Here is a 27,713-nt window from a genome sequence, read left to right on the forward strand (position 1 = left end):
TAAAAGTTTACAGACTGTAGTGAAATTCACATAATAAAGGATGTTGTGAAAGTCAGAGCAGTGGCAGTAAAGATGATGAATGTATTATTTAGTAGGGGACAGTACATATTATCCATTTTAGAAAAAATGTCTTTCTAGTAGAGAGACTGTCACTGAGATCGATTTAAGCTTTTACTGCATCTTTCTTCAGTATGATTCTATAATTCTTCACCAAGGCACTTATACTTGTACACTCCCATACACATGCACACACAAATTCATAATTATTTATGAATAATTTGTGTAGTTTATGTATGTGTTCTCTCTCTCTTTCTCTCCCCCCCCCCTCTCTCTGTGTCTCTGTGTGTGTAGTGGATATTCATTCCGCTCATGATCTTGGGCTACCTGGCTTGATAGAGGTGGAGCTTCTTGTCTGCCAACCTGGTCTCTTTAACAGAAAGAAGAGGCAGTTGCATTCTTGCTCCTGTGGTGGTCCAAGATTGGACAACTGGTTCCATTCACCTCTGAGCAAAATGGAGGACCACAGAGGATCTTTACCTTGTTGTGTATCCTCAAGTGTTTTCTATTAAATTCTCGATACCCATTTGATTAAATTCTCATGGATTCACCTGCATCTGTGTGTTTGGGTGTGTCTGTGTTTATTTAGGCCAGAGGTATGTATCAGTTGTCTTCCTCAATCACCTATCACATTATTACTTTGTGAAAGGTTCTCTGCTTGAACCTGGAACTCACAAGTTCAACTAGATCTGGTCAGCAAGCATCAGGGATCTTCTGTTTTCCATCTCCCATAACCTGGCTTAGAAAATTGTGGTTGCTGAAGATTCACACTCAGGTCCTCATGCTTTCTCATTTTGCATTCTTCTTACAGGACTATCTCCACAAATTCCAACTATTACTAATTTTGTTCCTAGCCTTATATGTAGTGCTGTTATGCCTGGATGCACGCATCCATGCCAGGTTTGAGCTTGGTGAAGGTGGAGGTCAGAGGATGGTGTTGGCTAACTCACCAAATAGGTCTCTCACCACCCACCTAATTGTCAAAATTTGAAGGGTTAACATTTACTTGTGAAGACTTACCTATCTAGATGGATAAATAAATGCTTTCTCTGAATTAAAATTATGCCTTTTTATATTTACAATATCTTGTGACAAATACAAATCTGAAAGTGATTTCTAGTTTTTTCTTTATTATTTCTATTTAGTCACAAAAATAATTAATAGTTTACAAAAAAAGTACTTTAACATATACCATGTAGGTATAATTTTATGTGAGAACAGGATGTCTTTACAAGGAAGTGAAGCATCAATAAAAGAATTCTTCCATATAAAGATTTTTGAACCAAATTATTTTTTCTTGGGATACAAAAGCTTAAATAAATAAAGAGGAAATTGACAAAAAGATGGTAAGATAGAAAACCAAGAATAAAGAATTCTTCTGTATAGATGGACTGCATATAAAGATATGCGTATGGATTGAGTTATAACAAAAATCCCATGTATTACAGTGAGTTCTCATACAGTTAGAAACAACACTTTGCAAGCAAGTACAATTGACCCAACATGTTCAGTCTTCAATTACATGATGAGTTACAACTGTGTTCAGTTGATGATATTCACTGTTGATAAATATCGAGACAAATTTTTGACCAGATATAGCTCTTTTTCTTGTTCCCTTGTTAAAGATCCGTGCCTTTTGGTAATGTTCTACAAGTTCTTCCTTGGTACTCAATTTCTACTACCCAGTGTACCAAGCAGTTGTGGGGGCCAGCCATGATAATCTAAGTCTGGACAGGTCACCCAAAATAAGTTCTTTACTTCCAACCATTATCACCTGGGACTCTGGCCATGGATAAATTTTAATGGAGACTGGAGTCTCAGTTGTTTACCCTGAGACAATGCCAGACTGCAGGAGGAACACAAACTGAGATCATCGTACCCTCACTCAAGAACAGACCATTCAAAGGAAATTCCTGGCATTCCAAGTGTTGTAGATAGAGACACCTGCCAGCTGAGTTCCGGGCTCTCCGAATATTCCTATAAGTTGGACATGCGGAGAGACCGGGCTTGCAAACTTGATTAAAATAAAGGCTCTTTGCTTTTTCATATGGGATCAGTCTCCTTTGTTGGCTTTTGAGGGGACCCCATTCATTTGGGCATAACAGAAGTCCCTTCCAGTTGGACTTTAAAATTTGTGCTTTTTTTTCCTTTGTGCTATTAGTGATACTGAGAAACCATTTGGCAAAGATTGACTACCAAGAATGAGGAAGTCTCCTTTACACCCCTTTCATTTAATACTATTTCTTCCTGATGCCTGGTGATTTAAACCCTAATATCGAGAATTGCCAGCAAACTTTCCAGTGAGTAAAGGCCTGAAGTAATCACACTGTGGAGGCAATGGTTCCAAACCTTTGATTAATAGATTATTCTGCGTAATGGTAACAGATTTTTGGCACCAGAGAAACCATGCCATTGATTTTCCTGCATTTCCACCACCCTAGGTCATTTTTCTGGCTTTTCAATAGCATCCATTACATCACCTTTCTCAAAATTGACTTCTTCATCATTGGATAAGATGAACGCAGCATCACACACAGTACTTGACCAGTCTTCAGCAGTCTTTCTGCAACTTTGGTAATTCCCTTCGCTGAACCCACGGCTCCAGTCACCTAAGGTCTACACAAGCATAACATTCAGCTGCCCAGATGCCATTACCGCATGAGGTCTTAAAATTATAATTTTTTAAAAAAAATGGTTGTTTCAGTATATTTGATTCTGTAGAAATCCACAAAAACTTTGATGATGTAGAAGAACCACAATAAAAATATTTGGAAGAAAATGTTGCAAGTCAAGTGCATAAATCACACAACACAGCTCAACTATTCATTGAAGGGTGAAGGAAGAAATAGAAAATCACACTGAGCAAAGAAAAGTCCAGCTACAGGCTGATACACTTATATACATGGAAATCACCAATGCAAGCATTTCTTTGACTATCTGTTAAAAACATGTTATGATAAAAATAAAATGCATTATGTGAATTGCATGTTACATATGGTTAAAATGGGTGATACATTTCATAGTCTTAGCATAAAAGATATGAAAATTCACTGATGAGGGATGTCCTCCTATATAAGTGTTGCTTTTTTTGGTTAATTAATAAAGCTGCTTTGGTCTTTGGCAGGGCAGAATATAGCTAGACTGTAAGGGATAGAGAGAGAGTAAGCAGAATCAAGGAGATGCCATGTAGCTGTCAAAGCAGACAGACTCCGGATCCTTACTATACAAGCCACGGCCTCATGAGGATACACAGATTAAACACATTGATTAATTTTAGATGTAAGAGTTAGTTAATAAAAATCCTGAACTAAAAGGGCAGTGTTGTGATTGATATAGTTTCTATGGGATTATACATGTCTTTGTGGCCATGAATGAACTAGCAGTCTCGGCCTAAAATTCACAAGTATGGAAACATGAAGTATCTATCAAATATCCCAAAAGCCAAATCAAAAAAAAAATTAGCAAGAGTAATTATTCTGAACCAAATATCATCTTGCATCCTTTGGTAGATGATATAAATATTTATCAGTGTTTTCCATTAACAGTGATATTTTAAAAAATATGTTCATAAAATAACCTAAAATAAGATTTGTGTGGACAATGATAGACTATAATAAATAAAGATTATATCTTACTGGAAAGTTTTGAGAAACTATCCCCATTATTTCAAAGGACTTCAGGCTAAAACTACAGAGTCTTCCACATTCCAAAGTGTCTCACACTGGTTAATCCGGTTGGTTTTGTGCCAGCACTACTACACCTAGCTCCCATATCACTGCATGGACTTATTGTTTCTCTCTGAAGTGTGATTCATTTGTTCCTTATTTCTGCTCATGGCCCTTTTTCTTGCTCTTCTCATAGGCTAGAAATTCTAAAGTTAATCTTACTTCACACATTTATTGTTCACATCTTATCATCTGCTAGATTCTCTCAATTTCCACACATGACATTATAAAACGAAGGTGGCTTTTTTTTTAGAAACTCTTTTTAGTGTTTCCTTTTGTGAGTATCTTGGCTCAGACTTTCAGCATCAGTCAGACCTGTTAGAATTCCCATCAATCTCATATCCAGATTTTAGATTCTAATCCTTTGAATCTGTTTTTGTCACTATCTTCATTAAGGCAGATACAATTACATCATTTTTCTTTGCAGAGGTTTTTATGATGCCTCATTATCTACAAAATACTTGCTCAAGTCCCTTACAATAGCTCTCAATTACCGGGTTCTAAATGGTTTTACATTTTTCTCACTTGAATCCAAATAATCTTTCAGTGTTTACCCCTTAATCACTGCATCACTGCTTTCTGAAATTTGTGAATTATTCAGATTGCTCCTCTGACTCAAATCTGAAGAATTTTGAAATCCTCCTGTTTCTTTCCCATGAAATTAACATAATAAGAACAACCCTTAAATATCCTTTTTTGAAAACTACAGTATGAAAGGAAATTTGTGTTTGTTTTGCTCAAATATGATACACAAAAATTATGTAATTTCAATGGGATTTGAACCCAGGTCCTCATGCAAACTCAAGAAACACTATACCACTGAGCTATAGTCACAGCCAGGAAATTAGATGAGGTGAATAAGAATCAATATTAGAAATCTGAGATATTACTTTATGTGACAATGACAACTAAATATTATTTTAGTTCAAATTTTAACTTAATTACACATTCATAAAGTTATATAAGATACAATTGTACAATAAAATAAATTGGTGTTTGTGAATATGCCTATGTAACAGGACACAGTTATAAAAAGAAATTACTCATGCTAGTAGCTTAATGTCCCTAAAGCTCCTCCCACCAAAGAGAAACTTACTTCATGCCAAATTCATATTAAGTTCTAGAAAGGTTTTAATAGAAATGATCACATGCAGTAATTACCTTCTGTGATGATCTTACTTTGATAAACATTAATTTTGACTTACCATATGTGCTTTTCTAATTCTAATAATTTTCTAATTACAATGTATCCATTTTCTTCCTGTGGTATATTTTATCCATTATTTCACAGATGTACTACAACAAAATTATCACTTCTGATATTAAGGAAAACTGTCATTGATTGCAATATTTAGAGTTGGCCAAACTTCTTAAATTTTGGAGGTTCAACAGTACTTGGATACATTAGTAGTTATATAGCAAGAAATATTATTGCTGGGTCCGGGGATCAGGACTTTCAATATTAATTAACTTGTCCACAGGGTGCCCAAATGTTACATCAGTATGCTATTAGACCTCTTACAGAATACAGGGTAGAGTTTGGACTTCTAAACACACTGATAGTCTAAATTCCGGTGTTTCTTATTTTTTTTTATTGATTTTCCATTATTAGTGTCAAATACTGTTTTGTTTTTCTCTTTATCTTTCAGAATATCATGAACTATAGACATATTTGCCCCAAACTCTCCTCATTTCCCCTCAAACACATCTCCCTCCTGCCTTCATGTCTTCATTATTGTTGCCGATAACCTACTAAGTGCAGGTATCGCTGCCCATGTGTGCATGATGTCAGCCCAATTACCTGACTATTGGACATACTACCAGTTACCTCATTCTCAAAACCAGATTCTTTCCCTAAAAATTACCAACTGTCAAAGCTCCTCAGTAAGCTATGAGACTTGATCTCATTTAGCTCATGTATGACAGAGTTTGGTTGTCTTGATCTTATGTGGTTCTTGCTCTGAGTTCATGATTGTTGTAGCCACACCATATTAAGAAGACATTTCATAGCACTAGTTTTAATGCTCTGGCTCTTACATTCTGATATTCCTGAAACCTTGGTGATGGTGGAATTATATCAGTATCCCAGTTGTGATGAGCACTCAATCTCTTATTCTCAGCACCTCGCTCAATTGCACTTCTTTGCATTGATTGCTGCCCACAGTAAGAAGCTTCTTTGACCAAGATTTTGGGCAACTCATACCTATGGTATAAACCTAATTTTTAAAAGACAATCTGTCAATGTGACCATTGAGCAAAATAACAATATCAACTGCTACACCGGGGTCTGTGACCTCCGAGTCATAGGCTATTGATCAGAAATAAAGCACCAGACATGACATTTTCTCCCGTGAGACAGGCCTCAACTCCTGTCAGAAGACACCTGTTACGCCATCACAGTTATACCCACCATCACACCACTGAACACGCTTGCCTGGTTGGTCAGTATTTCAACATGCAGGGTACAGTGTTTTGTGAGATCCTTGCCAACTTTTCTTTCCCAGCATCCAGCACTGCACCTTCCAACACTATGAAAACTAGCTGACAGGAAGAAAATTGCCTGTCAGTTTGAGATTTATGTCTCTATGTCCAGCAGCCAAATTGTGAATTGTCTTCAGATATACAGTTTTGCCGTGTAGTTACATCGGGTGACCAGGGACAGGGCAATAGTCTCTGTTGTTTGGAAACTTATGGAGCCTCCCTAAAATAATGAAGCATCTCATGCTCTGAAAATTTCATGTAATAAGTCATGTCTTCTAGGAGAAGAATTGTCTATCATTAAAAGGCTATTTAATTCAAACATTTTTAATTTGTCATATTTTGAAATTATTTTAATTACTAGTTGGTTTCTGACACAATCTGGGGATATAAGAAGATATTTACTAGTAGTAATAGTACTATTTTTAAAGAATCAAAAGATAGGAAATGTTTGAAAGTCAATCAAAGCCAAAGTTATTTCAAGAGACAAGGTTTATTAGAATGTAAAAGAGAAGAAATATGGAGCTGTAGGTGAGCTCTAAATCAGCAGCTACTTAGAACAATGGAGAAAGAAAAAAAAATGCCATGTCCTTTGAATTAATTCAAAATAGAGTTCAGGCAAATGGTCAACAACCAGTCACATGATGGGGATGGTAGATTCAGAGAAAAACTATGGAAGCTCAAAGTTATCTTATAGATACTCTGCTATTTTCATTTTTATACATATGTCTGTATTCATCTAGGTTGATTTAGTCAATGTAGTGAGATCAGCACTAATATTTTGAATAAATATAGCAAACTGGTATTTCCTAGTGATTAAATTTATTACTCCTCCTTACTGCCCTGCAGTATGTTCTGTGACATTAAGGAACAATTTTGAAGACCTCAGTTTGGTATGGTATTGTTGAAGTTTATTCTACATTAAAATTTCCATCCTATGAATATTAAGGAAATATTAGGCAAATTAAAAGAATTAAATTGCTTATATTCATGTAAGTGTTTTATCTTGAATGGGAATCACAAATGAAACCTTTTTGTTCTTAGTTTATACATAATGTCTCTCTTATAATTATTAGCCAAAGTTTTATTTCTAGTTCTAGTTCTTACAGCTCCCATTTCATCTGTTTTTATTCTGTCATAAACCCCAACAACAATAAATTGCTTCTTGCTATTTATTAGTGGGATGAGTTTATATGGTTGTTCAAAAGTTGTTCCCAACATATAATTGCATAAAATTCCTTTTTAACAAAATTTGCCTCAACTCTTCAGTTTTTCTACCTCACAATTAACGTTAAATAAACTCTTCAAACTCCGACTAAAATTCACGTTTTTCAAGGAGACAGTTTTTTGGATTATCATTTTATTAAATGATTAATAGTTTATGATAGACTTTTCTATTTACATCTAATATATTTAATAAAATATAAGCATGCATGCTCAGCTTATTCTCCAGTTTTTTTTTCTGGAATGTTTCTCTAATATTGTTGTCACTTTTTCTTTCTATCTGTTTAAAAAATACCCCCAAACCATATCTTATTATTTGTCAATGCTTAAATATTGTATTTTGAACTTGCAATACTGATAGAAATCTTTAAAATATTTGCTAATTTAGTTTATATAATTTGAACATTTAAAGAAAAAAGGGCAGTGTTATAAAGTTGCATTGATAAAAATCATTGCATGGGGAAGAGGAGGTGGAAAGATTAAAAGAGCATGATGATCAGGGAATTAATTGTGAGATTTTTTTAATAATAACAGAAGTTACACTTATAAACTCTAGAAAACATTATTATCTAAACCAGAACCAAAAAAGGAAAAACAAACAAACAAACAAAAAAAAAAACAATGTATTGTCCCAGGTTTCTGTCCTGCTCGGTTCTGCAGTAGTTAAGTTCCAAAGAAATCACACAGAGGTCTACATTAGTTATAAACTGATTGGTCTAAGTAACTCAGACTTTGTATTAGCTCTTAAAACTTATATTATCCCATTTTTCTTGTCTATTATCCCATTATTCTTGTCTATGTTATCTACCTAACCTTGTATAAATTTAGAAAGTCCTCAGACATTTATATATCGAATTCATGTCTTAGTTTTTTCTCTTCATTTTCTTTTTTATATACAGATATTTACATATTTTAAAATCACTTTTTATTTCTATGTTATCTTTGGTTTCCTGTTTTTTAAGTTAGTTCTGTTTCCACTGATTTGACCGACAGATCCATAATTCTTTTCTGAGATTTCCAATCTACTAATGGGTCCACAAAGTCATTATCAAAACATTTTACTTTATAGATTTAAAGATAATAACATGTTATGGACAGTAATAAAACCATAGTTTTTGCTAGATTTTGAAAAGCACATTTTGTTCTTTAAAAAGAAAAAGAAATTGATTTATCATTAATTAGAATGCATGTCAAAGAGTAGAATACTTCAAATCTGCTTGGTAATTTTTAATAACAATTAGGGAAGATTTTTACAATTGGTGTAAATTACTCCAAACTTCCTACTTTGGCAGAGGATACTGTCAAGATCTCCTCCCCACATCACCTTCCATTTCTGACTAAGAATCTACATCCTCCTCTGTCCCAACATATGTCTGATATAACAAAAAGATGTAGTCAAGGATTCTTGAAGACAACGGCACTGTAAAGTAAAAGACTGTACCACTGCTTATGTAAGAACATTAGACTACATTGGGCAATTGCATTAGTGGAAAATACAAAACAACAACAAAATTAACAAAATTAGAGTGCTTTGTTATATCACTGAGATTTGGGAATTATGTCAATATCTAATATTACTTAGATCATTAAAGTTATTGGTTTAGCTGGGCTTTGTTGGCACATTCCTTTAATCCCAGCAGCTGGGAGGCAGTTGCAGGCTAATCTCTGTGAGTTTGATGCCAGCCTGATCTACAGGAGCTAGTTCCAGAATAGCTAGGGCTGTTACACAGATACACAGAGAAACCCTGTTTCGATAAAAACAAATAACAACAATGACAAAAAAAAATTAAGAAAATCAAAGTAAAGCAAAACCAAAACAAAACAGCAGGAATACATAGAACGGAAACTAAATTTTAAATTAAATTTTATTTTTTTAATTTTAGCCACTGGAAATACAAAATAGGTTTTTACAAAGAATTTTATTCTTATGCTTATATATTAGACTGTTTAACTAAATCATCTCACATTTTAAATTTATGAAATCCTAAGTCTAGGCCTAGGTCCAGCCTTCTACCTGTTTCTGTACAGTGTGCATAGACTTTTGAATGCTCAAATAATTTAAAGCGGAAGAGGAAGAATGAAAACGAGAAAGAGAAACATTTCATAACGTGAGAATCCATTTAGAAAGCAGACTGAGAGTCTTTAAAATTACGTATAATTGGATACAGCTCCACTCATATATTTATTTTTTGCCTACTTTCAAATGACAGCAGAACTGAATAGCTGCCAAAGGAATCATACAGCCTCATTTGCTAACTGGGCTTCTGTAGAAAATTTGCTTGCTGTATTTTTCTGGTAATACATTAATTGTTTTTGTTCCATTAGATAAAGGGTAGACAGAATGAGAAGTTATCTGCTGGTAAATATCAATAAATTTGAAATAGTGATCATTTTCTACATTTTGTTCACTTCCAGTGAAAGGACCTTCTCTTTGAAATCAGTCAAGCTTTAGTTTGAATTTGAAACTTTATTTATTGTTTTTGATTTCTTTTTTTATTTAATTTTCTCTTATATATTACATCTAGGCTGCAGTTTCCCCTCTTTCCACTCCTTCCAGTCTCTCCCAGAGCCACTCCTTCTCTGTTTCCCTTCAGAAAAGAGTTTTGCCTTTTGAAAAAGCACTTACTTTGCATGATTTCTGTTACTTTTAAAAAAATCACAATTATTCTTTACATATGGATTAAAATACTATTATTTTGAGTGGAGCTGTGTCTTTCCATGTATTATATATAATCAAAGTATGATTTTAGATTTTTTAAAAATATACATTGATACATATATTTACATAAATAGTAAAAGTAATATTATTTACATTTGTTTCTAAAAGGCAAAGTCTATAAAACATGTCCAATATGGTTATTATAAATTATATTCTGCTATTAAACATGTCAAAAAGGAAACAAGAAGTCATTGATTTTCAATTGTAGAATTTATTTTAAGAATCTATCTAAGAATCTAGTCATCACCATACACACACTTTTACTTCAAGCAACTCATGACTTAGAAGTCTCTGAGTAAAGGCAGCCTTGTCTATATAGGAAGATCCTATAATAGATACACAGACAGACAGACAGACAAATGAAGGAAGGAAGGAAGGAAGGAAGGAAGGAAGGAAGGAAGGAAGGAAGGAAGGAAGGAAGGGACGAAGGAAGGGACGAAGGGAGGAAGGAAGAAAAAAGATAGGAAGGAAGCAAGAAAGAAAGATAACTAAAGAAAGATCTATCCTTGCTCTATTTTTCACTTTTGACACATTACAATGAAATTTAAATTTGAATATTTCTTTACTTTATCAGAAATTGCTAAGGTTCTCTCCCCCACCCCCATAACTCAACCAAGTCTCTATATGATAATGGGAAAATAAGAAAGTTGCCAGACTCTGCCCACTACCTTCCCTCTTCCTCACAACATCTGAAAATCGTCTTTGGAAGATGCTAGAAATTCCATGGGAGGGGAGTTGGTGTCTCCCAAAGTGGTATTTTTGATGAAGTTTTCACAAGGTTATCACCCATAGTGCAGCAAGGTAAAAGTGGTGTTGTCACTTTGAAATCAGCTGTCCTCTCTGTCATTGGAATAATCTCATTGGAAGTCAGTTCACAAACTTGACTTGAATCACGCACCCGTTGATCTGTACCTGTTTCCTTTTTCTGAGGTGAGCAGGTATATAGTTTATTCTCTCAGGAAGTCACACGCGGATTTTCCTGTTTATTCACCTGACAACCTTTATTAAGTCCTCAGTCACACTATGAAAGCTGAATTAAATTGCTAATAGTCAGGGGATACAGAATGAAAGTTCAAAGTTGCATGGTACTATAGACCAAATATTGGGGCTGAGATATGTTTAGGGGGTACTATAGTTTAGTTTAGTTAAAGGGCAAAATACAGATAACAAATTTAAGTGATACGTATGGTTCTAAGTTGACCTTGCAAATGTTTTCTAACGACCAAAGCCAATTATTGAAAGAGTAAAAAAAAAATCATGTAATTCCATAAAGATGCACAGGTAAGATGACTGTCATGAAGGAAGTGAGATCGGTAGATTCGAATCCAAGATGGAAAAATCTTGTTTCATTAAATGCCTCACTGCCGTTTTCTGACTGATTTTGCCCCTGGTATTGCTGTCCTCTGGGATCGTTCCCTTCCTCACTCAAAGCAAAGGACAGTATCCTCAATACAATTCTTTCATCATTTTGCTTCCTTTGCCTCACATTTCTGTGTCGTCTAAACTGTTTACTTTCACTGGAAATTGCCCTCGTCCCTGACCCATCTGCTAAACTCCTACTCACATTCAAAACTAACTTTAGCTGTTTCCCCCTACAAAGTCTTTATGTGTTTTCATATTACTTACTGTATACCTCTACTCACCAGATTTTATTTACAATAATTTGTTCACACCTGCCTCTCATTTTATTGTGGGCTCTCTGAGGGAGGGTGAACACATTTTATTCAGCATTCTTTTTCCTCCTCGACATCAAACATAGAGCTTGGCACATGGTTTACATCAGTAAATACTGATTGTTAACACAATGAAAATCTACTGCTTGTTTCTCAAATGAAGGTTAAAGAACTCAGCTTAAGCTCCTTGGTTAACCAAGGAGCTGCTCCTAAAAATAGAACTGCTTTCATTATATATTCTGTTGTTCTCTGACCTTTGTGCACTTCTAATGGAGCTTCTCTTTCTTGTTATGCATCATTGGTTCTTCCTTTAGTATGAATATGCTTTGTCATATGCTAGAAATTGCTGTGTAAAAAAAGCAGCTTATAAAGGCACAATACATATAAACACTAACAGTATTCTTTTAAGACATTAATGCTTTTTTAAAAGATTTTTCTGGTATTTAAAATACATGTCCTGTAACAAATTCTTAAGGAGAAAGACACAATCCCCCTATTCCCAAGTCCTAATAAAATAATTAAAATAATTTATTTCCATCCAGAAAGTAGGTAGCATCACTTATTTGAGTCATTTTTACACGAATGTACTATTATCACATTTTTTGGTATTTTATATTACCTTCCAAATAATGTAAACATCTGGTCAGATTGTTATGTGTGCAATTATTACCATTCATTGCACTCTAGAGGACATTATTGCATATCAAAAGTGAGTGCTGAACAAGGAATCTAAATTTAAATAGCTTTCATTTGGTTTATCTTGTAGCACAAAAACAGGCTTTTCATGAATAAAATATTCCGAGGAAGTAGAATTGTAAAAGAACATACTTTTCTCAATTTGTTTTCATTCAAAAAATTTTCTCCTCCTTTTGATAGCAACTATAATAATGAGTTAGAAAAAAATTGTAATTTTAAAGTCAGCAAAATTGTACTGAAGCAGCTATTTAAATATTATCATTAAAAATAAGTTAATAAAGTGAAATAATTAAAAAAAAACAGTTTATAGATTTTAAGGCTAGATTTTATATTCCAAACTGCATGTTCACACATGCAGAAATCCCATAAAAACACAGAACAGGAAGCCATAATATGTACATGAAAGATCTGTAAGGTTTTTTAAAAAAAGACAAAAACCCTCCAAAAATGCTAGTGAGTTTGTGTTGTGTTGGTCATCTACTGGTGGGCTTCAGCCCAGCCTGTAAGAATGCTTTGTCTAGAGACTCAGCTGGAGAAAACTAACTTTTCATTTTTGAAGAGTTATCAGTTGCAGAGTTTTTGCAGGAGGGATGGGAGCTTGTGTACACTTCCCATCTCAGTGCTGGGATCCCAGCTGGTCCATAGTCATACAGGCCCTGTGCACACTGCCATAGATCTCTGTGAGTTCATGTGTCTAGGTCCTTCTGTGTTTAGAAGACAATATATCCTTGGCAGCCTCTATCCTTTCTGGCTCTTACACTCTTTCTGCCTTCTCTTCTGCAGGGTTTCTTGGGCCCGAGGGGAGGGATTTATGGAGATATCCCATTTAGGACTGAGTATTTAAAGGTCTTCCTCAGGGTCTGGTCCCATAAACTGCAGAAAAAAGGTTTCTCTTACAATGGCTGAGTAAGTTGCTGATCTGTGAGTATAGCGGAATGAGGAGTCATTCTACTGAAATATTCCTTTTGCAGAACAATAGTATTTGATATTTCTCCGGATGCATGGCTTATGTCTTGACCTTCAAGAAGTGTTGCAGATAGGCTCCATCTCATGGAATGGACCCTAAATCCAATCAGGTATTGGTTGATTAGTCCCACAGGCTTTGTGCCACTATTACACGATCACATATTGCAGGCAAGAAGTCATTGTAAATTGAAGGGTTTGTAATTGATGTGGTGTTTTCCTTTCTTCTTTGTTAGTATACAGAGTGCCTTCTAGTACCATAAGCACGAGTCAGTAGGAGAGAAACCTTTGCTGACTCTAGGTAGGAACCAGCTAAATTTATCTGTGTCCAATGAACACTCTAGGTGCTGTCTTCAGGAATAGGACCCTACCATACCAGCTGCATGATTTGTAACATATGTCTTAACTCTTCTTATTTTTATTTTCAAATGTGTACATGTGCATATTACCTTCTCTACGGGGCCCATTGGTTTGTAAAAATATAAGTAACAGCATAAGCTAATGTTTGTTAATCACGAAAAGGAAATGAGTTAATGTGGCACATTATCATAAGTATATAAATACATATGTATTTTATGAGGACTCTGGATAGTTTGATATAAAGTACTCAAAGGTTAAATTTTAAATTTTGTTTAAGGGTTAATTATTGTTACTATTTATATTTCTATTATTTTAACAACAAATTTTTAAAAAAACAAGTATTCTATCATGATTTATATTGTGTTGTGCTATATTTTTGACTCATTCTAATATCTAGACAATTAAGGTATGTGGAGAATATTTGCCTAATTTTGAAAGGTTTTAGATTATCATCAATTACAAATATCTTTCTAAAGTGATTCCAATAACTTTTATTACATATATTCAAATTATAAAAGTAGTAGATTTAGATTTGTTTATTTCACAGAGATACATTAGTTTTAAATTTCAGTACTGCAATGTTAACATAAAAATTCTTTTAGAAAAACTATGATTGGGGTGTATTGTCTGAGAGAAGAATCTACTTCAATTAAAAATTTAAAAAAGAATATTGTTGCAATTTGCTGACCTGGCCTGTCACCTGGGTGCCATGTTCCTTTAAGAGACAAGCCCTGTCCATTTCCAATCCCCCCCTCTAGCTGCCTTGGGAAGCGATCTCCTGTCACGAGCCATTTCCCCCCTAAAAATCATTACAGGAACCATCACCCTGGGGAATCTGCAGGGAACCTCACACCCATAATTATGTTCTATTGAGAGAACCTGCCCCACACCTGAACCTGAAATTATTTAAAGAAAAAAAGAAATTGTTTTTCTTTACTACCAAATATCCCCCACTATTATTCCATTAAGAAATCATTTCGCCATTCAAAATAAATGTACATTTAAATGTCTAGCCATGGGCTCTTGAGGACAGGAACATATGAGAAAGACTTGGGGGACTTCTCCAAGCCACTGGTTACACCACATTCATCATATGTATAATTGCACATGTCTGCAGAGCTGGGCAAAGCATTTCAACCAGATGGAATGGTAGTTGTCTCAGGTACACGTTGACAATATATTTCCAGGACACTAAAAGAGGCATTTCCCTTTCAAAAACACTGTCAGGGGCTCATAAACACAGGCATTCCCCCAGGGAGTCATGATAACCTTAAAAGACCATTGCGCCTGAAGGAAACAGTGGAGATTTTAGGATTCTAATTTATAATACTGTCATATTGTTCATGAAATAAGATTTTCCTTCTGGTTTCCTGAAGAAATAGTCTTTGATATAAATTATGAAGCTAATAGAACTGGATAAAAGATGTTATTTCAAATTTATCACCACCAAAATTTTTGAATCTTTTAAGGATAATGTAGAACCATGTTGTTCACACAGGAATTGTGAAGATAAAATTCAAAGAGTTCTTTGTAGTGATGATATCAGATTTAGCTGACAAAGGTAAGACAACTATACTGACAGAGTCTCAGCTAGCTAAGAAAGACCAAAACAGCACTCAGAGAAAACCATGTCTTTTGTTATTAGATTTACTTTTAATCTTTTCATTTGCAATGCATAATCTTAACATAATTTCTTCTCATGAATGGAAAAAAAAGATTAAATTAAGTTAGCTCACATAAATGTATTATTTACCTGCTATAGAAAACTCCCTCTGCCAATATTGGAACACTAATGAGAAAGAATGTCTCAATTTCAAATGCTTGACATTGGCAAATGTGGAGAACAACTCCTCTTTATGAATCTAAATGTTACACACACACACGCGCGCGCAATATAGTTTTAGAAAACAAGAGCATATGAAAATTAACATATATCCTTCCATAGTTCACAGTTTGATGACACCATCCTCACAAAGTATAGTCAACAATTAGAGTCAAATGTGATAGTTTTCTAAACATTTAAGTCATTTTCTTTCCTTGTAATAGCTTTGAATGATAAAGATGCTCAGTTTGTGAAGTATCTGGCGTGGAACACACACATTTTAAGGATTATCTTAAGCCCTGATTAAATGGCTGATAAGAAGCATTTGTCGAATCCAGGGTGCTGCATAATAGAAGCATATGTAAACCCTTGGAAGGCACAGCAGAAGGCTTGGCTTGTTACTATGGAAAGATTGCCAGATCCTTTGAAATAGAAAAGACACAGAGTAGCTGTATGATGTTTAGTAGTTTGCCAACTGTGTATGAAGAAATACCCCACTAAGGGGAGAAATTTGGATATAAAAAGGTGAGAAAGGCATAGGAAGAGAGAAAGATTCAAAATTTCCCAATCACTCTACAAAAAAGGGGGGGAAAGAGGAATCAGACTGTAAGAGTAACTTTGCAGATTTAATAAACTGAGGTTTCTGCTCAAAAACAAGAACTAAAAGTATTAAAATATTTTAAATGCACAATTTATGAAAAAGATTAAAATGCTGAAAGTATAGATCTTATATGAAAAACGATGCTTAAGTAATGCCTGTGTTTGCCGTTTCCCCATTAAAATGAAGAGTGAAGTCTCTAAGGCAGAAAAGAATCAGTTATAAATCAGAAATCTTCAAATTTCTGATAGCCGTGTGCTATAAATTTCAGAGAACTCTATTAAACAAACCCTGTGATTACAATGCTTTCATGTTTGAGGTAATTAATATAAAACAAATGAAGTAGGTGTCTATGTTAAGTATATACAGGACATACCTGTATATTAAAGAATATAGAAAGTGGCAAAGCCCAGCTTGGTGGAGCACACTTTTAAACCCAACACTAGACAAAGACAGGTTGATTTATGAGTTTGAGGACTGCCTGTTTTATAGAGCAGCAGAACCAGGGCTATACCGAGAAATGCTATATTGGAAAGAAAAGAGAGAGAGACAGAGACAGACACACAGAGACAAAAAGAGAGAGAGAGAGAGAGAGAGAGAGAGAGAGAGAGAGAGAGAGAGAGAGAGAGACAGAGACAGAGAGAGACAGAGACAGAGACAGAGAGAGACAGAGAGCAAAGCAGAAACACAGAGAGAGAAAGAAAATGATAAATACTTGTGGAGTGAAGTGATCTAGGATGAGCAGTATATGAACATCCTACCTGGATTATTTGACCAAAGATTAGAAGTCGGTTCCAATTATATAACTGGATAATTATTGTGAATTATACAATAAAATAAACACATTATCTAGGTATAGTGGTACCCATCTTTAATCTCAGCACTTGGGAGGCAGAGGCAGGTGGATCTCTGTTAGTTCGATGCCATCCTGATCTTCAAAGTGAGTCGTAGGATAGCTAGAGCTGCCACACAGAGAAACCCAGTCTTAAAAAACCAAACAAACTAATAAACAAAGAAAAAAATAAATCATTTTTCTTCAATGTTCCATTAAAAATAAACAGGATTACAAGAACCATTTGTAGTCTACATTCATAAAACGTTTTATTATTATTATTTTTGTTGTTATTATTATTATTATTGGATTTTCGAAACAGTGTTTCTCCGTAGCTTTTGGTTCCTGTCCTGGAGCTAGCTCTTGTAGACAAGGCTGGCCTCGAACTCACAGAGATCCGCCTGCCTCTGCCTACCGGGTGCTGGGATTAAAGGCGTGCGCCACCACCGCCCGGCTCATAAAACATTATTAAACAGCATTTTTGAACAAAATTAATTTCGTGAAAGTTAGAAAGAAAAATAAGCAAGCAGCCCAATTACATAATGAGTACTAGGGTGCCAGAAAAATATTTTAAATGTATAACCACAGAAAAAAGTAATTAACATAATTATTTAACAAAAAAATGTAGATTACATCCACATATGCATACCACCACCTCCTCTTGAGAGCAACAATAAGTTAAAGCACTGACTATATCCGGAGAGTAAGAAGTTTGTATGTGTATCATTTTTCCTCTTCCAATACAGAAAAATAAAGGCAACTAATGCTTATAAAAATTATCTCCAAGTGGTTTCCATGATTCATAGCATGTCTCTTTTTATTTATTTATGAAAAGCAGAACTAGCAAGGTAGACCTCTCAGCTTCCAGTACATAAATCATTGTGATGACAATAACAACGGGTGAGATGCTATAGACTAACTATTCTTATGCGGCTCAGTGTAATATGTGTGTGTGTGTGTAAATAGATCAGTTATCTCATTTTTGTATTACTTTCAAGTGATGAATTATATTAATATGTTATGTCTAAACAATTTTCCTTCATAAAATGTTGTTATTCACATAATGCTAGTATTTAACTTTGATTATATCAAATATTTGACTTTGACTTATTTGATTAATTATGGTTTCAGAGGAAATAAAGGACCAATTCTTCTTAAAAATATTTTCTAAGAATTTGCTTTTTTACTTCAAAAAAAATGAATAAAAAAGAGTCTGAGTCTTAGCCAGCTATACCCTAAAACCCAAGTTGTTTTTTTTTTTTTCTCCACTTAGAAGTATAACCAGAAGGGACTGTAGAAGTGACTGGTTGGTGGTTAGGAGAACACATTCCTCTTTCAGGTGACATGAGTTCTGGTGCCAGCACACACTGGACAGCTTCAGTGGAACAGAAGGCCTCTCTTGGCCATCTCAGACAAGTGTTCTCTCTCTCTCTCTCTCTCTCTCTCTCTCTCTCTCTCTCTCTCTCTCTCTCACACACACACACACACACACACACACACACAAACACACACTAGCAATAAAGCTTAAGATAAAGAAGTAGTAAAGTAGAGCCTTCATGATCTATAAAAATGCTTCAGAAAGTTATAGTAGTCCATATCCTCTTGCAAATGTATCTCTAAATAGAATGTGCATACAGAATGGCCTAAAATATTTGAAAAGTGCATTATATACTCATGTTCTTCCTGTTTAATTTGTGCACAACTTTAAGATTTGGCCATATTATTTAGAAATTATCTGTTTTGTTTTCCTCTTTCTTAGAAAAATTCAAATTTACAAATTTGTTATTTGTCTGATGATTTTTTTTTTCGAGACAGGGTTTCTCTATGGCTTTGGAGCCTGTCCTGGAACTAGCTCTGTAGACCAGGCTGGTCTCGAACTCACAGAGATCCGCCTGCCTCTGCTTCCCGAGTGCTGGGATTAAAGGCATGCACCACCATTGCCCGGCTTGTCTGATGAATTTTTTATGTAAATTCTGTAGCATGTTAGTAGAAGAAATGCTCCAAAATGAAATCTCCCTATTTATGTCCATGTGAAACTTGCCATGTAACCTTCTCTCCACTTGTCCTTCCCCCAACACTGACAAAGTTTGATGAGTCAGCTTGATGAGAGACAAGGCAGGGTTATACAGCATTTCTAAATGCTGCTTTATGATCTAATATTCTTGGGTCATGAAATCAATTAAGAGATTATGTGACCTATTTTAACAAAGTTAAAGCTAACATCCTCAGATAGAGTAGACCACAAAATAACACAGTACAGAAACATTAGATTACAGAAGATCCAAAGTTTTAAATATAAGTGCTAGACCACAAGACTAGAAAGAGCAAATGATATATGATCTGGAAATCCTGGAGATTTAACTGGAGGCAAAATTTGAATGAATGAAATTTTGTCTCCCTAGGTGTTTCTGATGTGTGTAAGAAATACTGAAATAAAAAACTATTTTGAAATATTTCAGTTGTTACAGAAACTTTCTTATTTTTGACTTAAATGCTGCAATATGTTATTGTTTTCTTTAAATACTTAACCTTTATTTTTATTCTTTTAACAAATGCTATTCTGTTTTTGAAAAACATTAGAATACCACGAGTGTGTATTTATAAAAACAATTTTAAATTATAATTATATTGAAAGCTTTTGTTTGTTAGAAATAATCTAATTGAAATAACAAAAACAAGCAAAGGTAATACCCAGTTTTTAAAATTTGGAAATGCATCCTTCTTTCTGATTTCAGTATTTTCTGTGGGAATGTTTCTTCTCTTTTTCCTAGTTTATTTTCACAACATATAGCCACCAAACTCCAGTTATTTGCTCTTATTATTTGACAATCAGTATCAATACATCTTTTAAACAATTAGATTTTCTTATTTTATTATATCAAAACATGAAGGTTTTTCCCTCCTTGTATGCAAGTAAACCATTTTCAAGTCTATTGCCTACAAAGATTCAAAGAAGATATTAGTCCCCAAGGACTGGATAAGTGGACAGATGGAAACCCCCAAGTGTGTGTTGTGAATCAATACTGGGGCCTCGGAAAGAGCAATGGTGCTCTTAACTACTAAAATAGCTGTCCAATTCTTACTATTAGCTTTTGACCCCCATAATATAGAATACAGTCATAAAATATTTCAAATATACAAATGATATATCTATAGAAATTGATTTTTTATGTCAGATGGTCAGGTCTAGTCTATATGTTAATGACTAGATTCCTGATTTCTTTATGCTTATGTGGATTCTAACATCCATATCTCTGCTGTTAACTGCAACCTTGGATTCCACATATTCTCTGCCTTTACTGTTGTCTCACTTGGTAAGGGTTCCCTATGTTAGTCTTTCTTGTGATACTGACACAGTATAGAATCACACCTGTCACCTTCTGTGAATCCGTGTCTATGGAATAGCTCACTTAACTTTACAAGCTTATATAGCATATATGAATCTCTGTGTTCTATTCCATCACCATAGCTGGAAATACAAACACATAAATGAACACAACCAAAATTTCTATTTAGCAAAACAGAACTCAGGTCTAGTCTAGATGTAGCTGGTGTAGGAGGTCCTTGTGTTCATATGTTGATTTCATTGGTTGAATAAAGAAACTGCCTTGGCATAGTTGATAGGAGTAGCCAGAACTGAATGCTGGGAAGAAGGGAATGAATCTCCTGCCTGAGACAGACACTGGTTAGAATCTTGCCAGTAAGCCACAATCATGTTGTGATACACATTAATGGAGATGGGTTAAACTAATATGTAAGAGTTAGTCAATAAGAAGTTAGAGCTAATGAGCCAGGCAGTGTTTAAATGAATACAGTTTCTGTTTATTTCGGGTGTAAGCTAGCCAGGCAGCTGGGAGGAAACAAAGGGGCACGCTCCTTGTGCAATATGTAGTCATAGGGAAAAAATGTTCTTAAGTTTTAATTAGAGGATTGGACCAGGCTTATTACTTATTTAATTTATCAAGTTACCAACAGAATACATTTGCAAAATACATTTTTGTGTGTCTGTAAATATGTATGTGTCATCAAAATCGTTTTCAATTTTACACTGAAAATCAACTCAGACATAAAATAAGTTTTAGTTACCTCCTATATGATCAGCAAAGTATGTGCTACTAGTCATTCAAATATGGATTGACATGTCAACTATAAGGTAACTATCTTAAGATATGTGCATCCCCACTCATTTTAGTTTCTGTTATTTATCGCGGGGAGCAGAATCCAGTAAATTTTATGAGTGTCTTAAACCAAAATGCATCTCATGGTTTTTAGAGAATGGACAAAACAATATCTACCTTATAAAAATATCACATGTACAAATGATTTAATGTCTATGCTTCTGCTTCATTTGAAAATTTAGAAACATTATTAAACATGTTCAACAGCAGAGGAATTCAAGCTAGCTACTGATTATAAAATTCTGGTAAGTATTGATGGGATAGACAGGATTTAAAGCAACCCAGTTTAATGTAGACAAGGTAAAATATTTCCCAGATATCCCATATTAAGGGTAGGGAGGTGAAAGCTGAAAGAAAACATTCATTAGGAAGTGGAAGTGAACACTCTGACGCAGTATAGCTCAGAAATGGGTAAGGGGAGCTAGCCTGTCTTTGTTCCATTCTTGTCTTTTTGTTTCTTGATAAAACTGTTTCTGCTTGAACCTAAAGTGGAAATAATTTGGACAAGTATCCTAAGAGATGTCACTTTCAGATTTTTTTTCCATTGGATCAGAACCATGTAAAAACTAAAATACCCAATACCTAAGAGGAATTGGAAAAGGAAACTTTAACCAGGTATTGACTCCTGTTTCCCCTGTCATTTATTTTAAGCAATTGCTTTGGTTCTGTTAAGAATGCTAAAATTTTAGCTCTTTTGGAGTTGCTTGGCAGTTAGGTTCCATAGATCACCCAATATAACAGACTATCACCGATACTATTGCTTACCCTACAAAAGTTGATGGTAAGACCCTCTTGTTAAAAACACCACATACTCATGTCAAGGAACATATAGAAAGTAAGCTGGCATGGATGTGGAAGCTTTATCCTAATGGCTAGCCTTCGCGTGGTTTAGAAGTGCTATGCAAACCGCAGGAAGAGAAATGTAATCATCAAACTACCCAGCTGTGTACCTTGTCAGCTACAATAAAGTCTGCCTGAGTAAGACAACATATTAATGAGATAATGACATGAACATTGTGGAAGAATGAAGTCTTCAACTACTTCCTGATTATAGATTCACTCCCTAAGATGTAAACCAAACTTGGTACCATTTTAGATCCCTAAACCTGAGGCTACACACATTGTTGGTCCCAGGGGAGAGCCTACTATTATTTTGTGAAACAAATATACTATCCAACCAGCTTCTGCTCACTTATCATTATACCTATAGATTAGTTCATCTTTAAGAGCTCAGTTAGTGAATCTTCTGTTAGCAGTACCTACAGGTTAATTAAGAGACCTACAACTTTCCAAGGCACAGAGAATTAGAGACTTGGAATGTTCATTTCGTTTAGTGACATCTGTAGCCTATAACCTCCTTTAATGGCTCAAGGATTGCTTTGAAAGGGGGCAAGTTAGAACCAGAGTTTTTGAAAATGGGAGAAAAAGAAAACAAAAGAGTGTCCTCTGGGTACAACAGGGCATATGGACATATGAACACTTACTAACTGCGACAACATAAACAAGACCTATGCGAGGTCAAAACAACAAATCCCAGCATGGAGAATAAGTGGTGGACTTGAAGTTCTACCCTTAAAAGAGGCTTCGTTAACAATTGATACTATGTGGTGAGGGGTAATCAGCTTTCTTTAAGGGTATTGTGTGTTTTAAGCTGACAATGTTCCAGTTAAAAGTTACATATCCAACATATACAAGAGGCTCACACTGGAATTAATGATTGGAAAAGAAAATAGGAGAATACCGAGTTAGGTAGGTAGAGACGGGGATTTGGCTTTATAGGTGTTAGAGTGGGGTAAATATTATTAAAACACATTGTATGAAATTTCCAAAGAACTAATTACAAAAAGTAAACTAAATTAAATTTAAAAATCTTATGTATGTACCATAACTAACACAAAATTCTTTATACAATACTAAACCAGGCCACTCTCTTACTATTGAATATTCTGATATATATTACAATTTTCACTGGAATTATCTCAGAAGTAACATTATTTGAAAAACAGAGTTTTTCATTTAATATTTTGTAATGGGAGAAAAGTGATCTTTCTCTGAAAATGTTTTATACTGATATTTACTATTCAGAAAATTAGCAACAAACTTTTGGTTAATTGATTGTTCTTGCTCTATTCCTTTTTTGATTCTACTTTGAATCATAAGTATCTTAATCAAGACATAATAGAGAAATATAACAAAATATTCAGGTGATATCTTTCATTAAGTGGATTGTATGACTACTCTTTTAGGTTTTTTTGGCCAGTGACCCCCCCAAAAAAACAATTGAGTATCATCAGTCTCAAGCATTTATCAAGAGGACCTTAACGTTGCTTACTGTGTACCTGGCCTCTCAGCAAAATGAGCCAGGCATATGTCAAAGTGGAGTTGGAATCCATCAGTTTCATTTTCATACAAAGACTTTTCTTACCCACCCTTTGGAATACTTAGTATTCCTGCCTCAGTCTTGAGTGCTGAGATTACAGTTTCAGCAGTTTAAATTAAGAATTGAATAATGAATTTTGTTGACCCCCCAATAAGAATAAAAAGACTATTGACCAGCAGGCTTGAAATATCCCCACTATCTCATATCAGCTCCTGATCTATAGGAACATTGCGTTTTCTCTTTTCTTAAGCTACCAATAACAAAATACTTCTTCCTAAGCTCTCCCCTTGTGGTCTGTGAATTTTAATACAAACTCAAGAGACAGGACCTCTATGGCTCACTGGAAGTTGTATGTATCACTATCTCCTGAATCAGAGACTACCTGGGGTGAGCAAAAAAGCCCCCATGAGACAAAAGATAGCCCATTTTACCTATATTACTATGAGACAATGAATTCTTCAAGAGACTGATCATAACACTGTATTAACAGGGGCTTTAATACTTGAAAGTCTTAAGAAATTGAAATCTCTCAATGACTTGGTAAAATAAGTTCTAGAATGGATACATCTTCTCCTGTAGAAAATGTGTGTCTTATTTTTAGAATTGAATTAAGAAGGAAGGGAATATGCTAATACCCTTAACTTAAACTAACTCTTTCTAATTCTCTTTGAGACACTGATATATGTGACTGTATTAAAAATAACAATCAAGCAGACTGAATATCAGCTGATTAAATGCACTGATTAAACTTAGAAACATTCTCAATCACTCTTCACGGAATATAAATCTAGATGAACTGTTGTATTTTATTAAGTTATGTAAATGTAGAACACATATGCATATATGTAATCAAAGTATAATTTCACATATTTAAAAGTATATTCAAATAATTTAAAAATATCTTGCTCTCCAGATTTCAATGGATTTATATGTTCCACTGATTTATTTGCACACTGTGAACATTTTATGATCTACACCTAATTTGGTTAAGTTCACTTATCCCAAAAATTTCACAATTAGTTCACATTCTTTTATTATTATTATTATTATTTTAATTAAAAATTTCCACCTTCTCCCCACCTCACTTTTCCCTCCCCCTTCCCCCCCCCCCCCCCCCCCCCTCCCCCCCCCCCCNCCTGTGGGAAGTCCCAGGTCCTCCCCCCTTCGTCCAGGTCTAGAAAAGTGAGCATCCAAACATGCTAGGCTCCCACAAAGCCAGTACATACAGTAGGGTTATTCTTTGCCAACTGATAATTCAAAGTAGTAATTGTAGAAAAAATGTGTTAGATGCATAAGTTTTCCATTTATTCCATCTGAAATTGTATTTGATTTCATGACCATTCAAAATATTAATAGTCATTCAACCTAAAAGTTCAAAAAAAGAATTATCCAAAGAAAAGGGTAATTGATTTTCTGGGACTGTGGTAAAACACCCAGAAAATGAAGGCGCAATGACAACAAACTGACTGTCAGCGAAAAACATTTTCAGATTTGTTCGAAGACTATTGGAAAACCACACCTTTAAAAACTCAATTTGACTTGAAGAAAAACGGTTGACAATATTTTAAAGTTACTTAAACTAATTATACACCTTTCTCTGATTATTATAAAGAAGAAGAAAAATATATATTACACTGGAGCAATGCCCAGGGATATACTATTGCCATTATAAATACTTTCCTTCCACTTCTTAATGACTGACAAGAGAGGAGATACCAAATGGAAATACAATATAAATAAAAAAAGAAAATTTACAGTCAAACTCAGTAAAACATTTTAATTTCAAAAGGCAATGTTTTATTTTCTATACACATAAGATAGAAGATAAATATAATAATTTCATGGTATATGAAGCTGTAAGCATCTTAGTTCTAGACAAGGCTATCTGTAAGTATAAGAGAGTTAGTGGTAAATATATTAAACGCATGAATAGCATAAATTAAACTTAGAAATTGAATAGAACAGTGTTCATTCTACACTGTCTTGCCTAGAAATGCATATGGACAAACCCATCACACATTTTTAACAACGTCATTTCCCTGGAAAACACTATAATTAAGAAGATACTTTAGTAGTAACAGGAACTTTCAAATTCTGATTATGGCAAAGTTAGAAAATAAGCCATTTTGGTACGAAGAAGGACTGAAGTGTTGTTAATTTGCAGCTCAGAATAATAAGGGAATTATTAGTCTTGATAAGATGAGAAGCTATTTGCGTCACTTTTTTGTTTATATCTTGAGATATGCTGCCAGTATTCAGGTCATTAAACTTTGATCCTTTCAATTTTTTTTCTTATGAAAGACTTTCATTTTCTTGTCATTTCATTTATTCAAGTCAGAAATATTTTTTTATTAGAGGCAGAAAAAGTAATTGAGGTACCCATGTAATATCTAAATTATTCACTTTTCTCTCTTTTCTTGTTATTAAATCAAAATCTTTTTGATGAAAAGTACCAGTATGCTTGTTCTTCTTTCTGGGTATCAGGGGAGCAGAGAGTGTCTGATTCTTCTCTCAAGGATCTTTGCTGCCTAGTATGGCACAGTGCACAAACTCCCTGTTCTTCCTATAGAAAAATATCTGAAAATGTTCTTTGTTGTATTTTCTAGGTTTGGATTTTAATTACTTTCAATTTTTATAAATAATTCCACAGTGTAGCAACCTGCTGTCTTGTGTTGTCCTACAAATATTCATTGGGGCTATCACAACAAGCTTCTCTTGGTGAACCTGGGGCTATCATATACAATATCCTGTATCTCTACAAAGTACAGTGTAAATATTTCAAATTTTCTTCAGAAGGAAAATCCTTTTGAAAAAAAAAACTTTTTTATACTTTTCTTTTTCACTTTCCCTTGGCTCAAAAAGAACTCTTGTCTCCTTTAGCAATGACCTTCCTATGATCTGAAATCCTGATACCATTAATCCTTTTGCTAGCATTGCATATCCAATATTAAGCAACTGGGAGACAGACTCCAGATCTCAAATGCCTTAATTAAATATGTGAATTATCTCTCAGAAACACCTGACATAATTTCATGTTTTCAGTGGTAGATAGAAAGTTACAGTGGGAAACTTAGTAGAAAGAAATCCAAAGTGAATGGGAGAAAATAATGGAAGAGAGTAGTATCAAAGTATGTTTATTCTTATCTATAAAATTTTCAAAAATACAATTTAAAGCACTATTTAAAATTTCAGTTGAGTGGAAACGAAAAATGACATCTGAACTCAGGATTTTTATTTTCTGTTACCTGTGGGCTACTTACAATTTGATGATAGGCATAGGTACACTTATACATAGTTGCGTGGAAACATACATTTACATACAATAGTAGGGAATTGCTGAATAACAGATATTTATATTTTACAACTTTATGCTATTGAAATTATGAAAATATAATAGCTAAATAAAATTAAATTGATTTAGCTAAAACTTAAAAATAAATAATTAGCTTATATTACATTGGATGTCTAAACTAGAAAGAGAAAATAATTTTGTATTTTATCTACTAGATAGGTTGAATAATATGGTCATAAAATGATCAAGAAGTATGCTAATAAAATTGATATAATCTTCCAAAGGGAGGTGTGTTAAGAAAGAATTTAATAATTGTTCTAATGATGAAAAATGGCTAAGTCTTAATTAGAGAACAACGATTATTAAAGATTATACCCCAGTATCTTGAATAGAATATTAATCTATATCACCATGATTATTTTTAATTAAAACATTGAATTTGTATTAGTTTTGATTCCTTTTTTTGTGTTCTTCGTCAAGTGTATAATATGAAGAACTGATCCACTTATACATAATCTGGGGCCATGCCAGATAAGCAGCAAATTGCAATTGAAGTTCCCCGTGTCAGCCCACCAGAAGGAAATTCTCTGATGGGCCAGTTTGTTTAGGCAAGACCAGTGGACTACAGACCATCGAACGTCTTTTGCTTCTTCTGTGCCTTTCCATGTTTGTTGCTGCTCTCTTTCTCTGGTATCTAGCACGGTGTGACTGGACAT

At 34.3% G+C, this 27,713-nt stretch overlaps 1 pseudogene; it reads right to left on the reverse strand.

Moving 5' to 3' along the window:
* Positions 1-1,599: 1,599 nt before the first annotated feature.
* LOC126503130 (cytoplasmic protein NCK1-like) lies at positions 1,600-27,713 on the reverse strand (annotated as a pseudogene).

Source organism: Alexandromys fortis, unplaced genomic scaffold (assembly GCF_014885135.2).
Source record: "Alexandromys fortis isolate MF-2015 unplaced genomic scaffold, M_Fortis_MF-2015_v1.1 scaffold_43, whole genome shotgun sequence".
In the NCBI taxonomy this organism is placed as follows: Eukaryota; Metazoa; Chordata; class Mammalia; order Rodentia; family Cricetidae; genus Alexandromys; species Alexandromys fortis.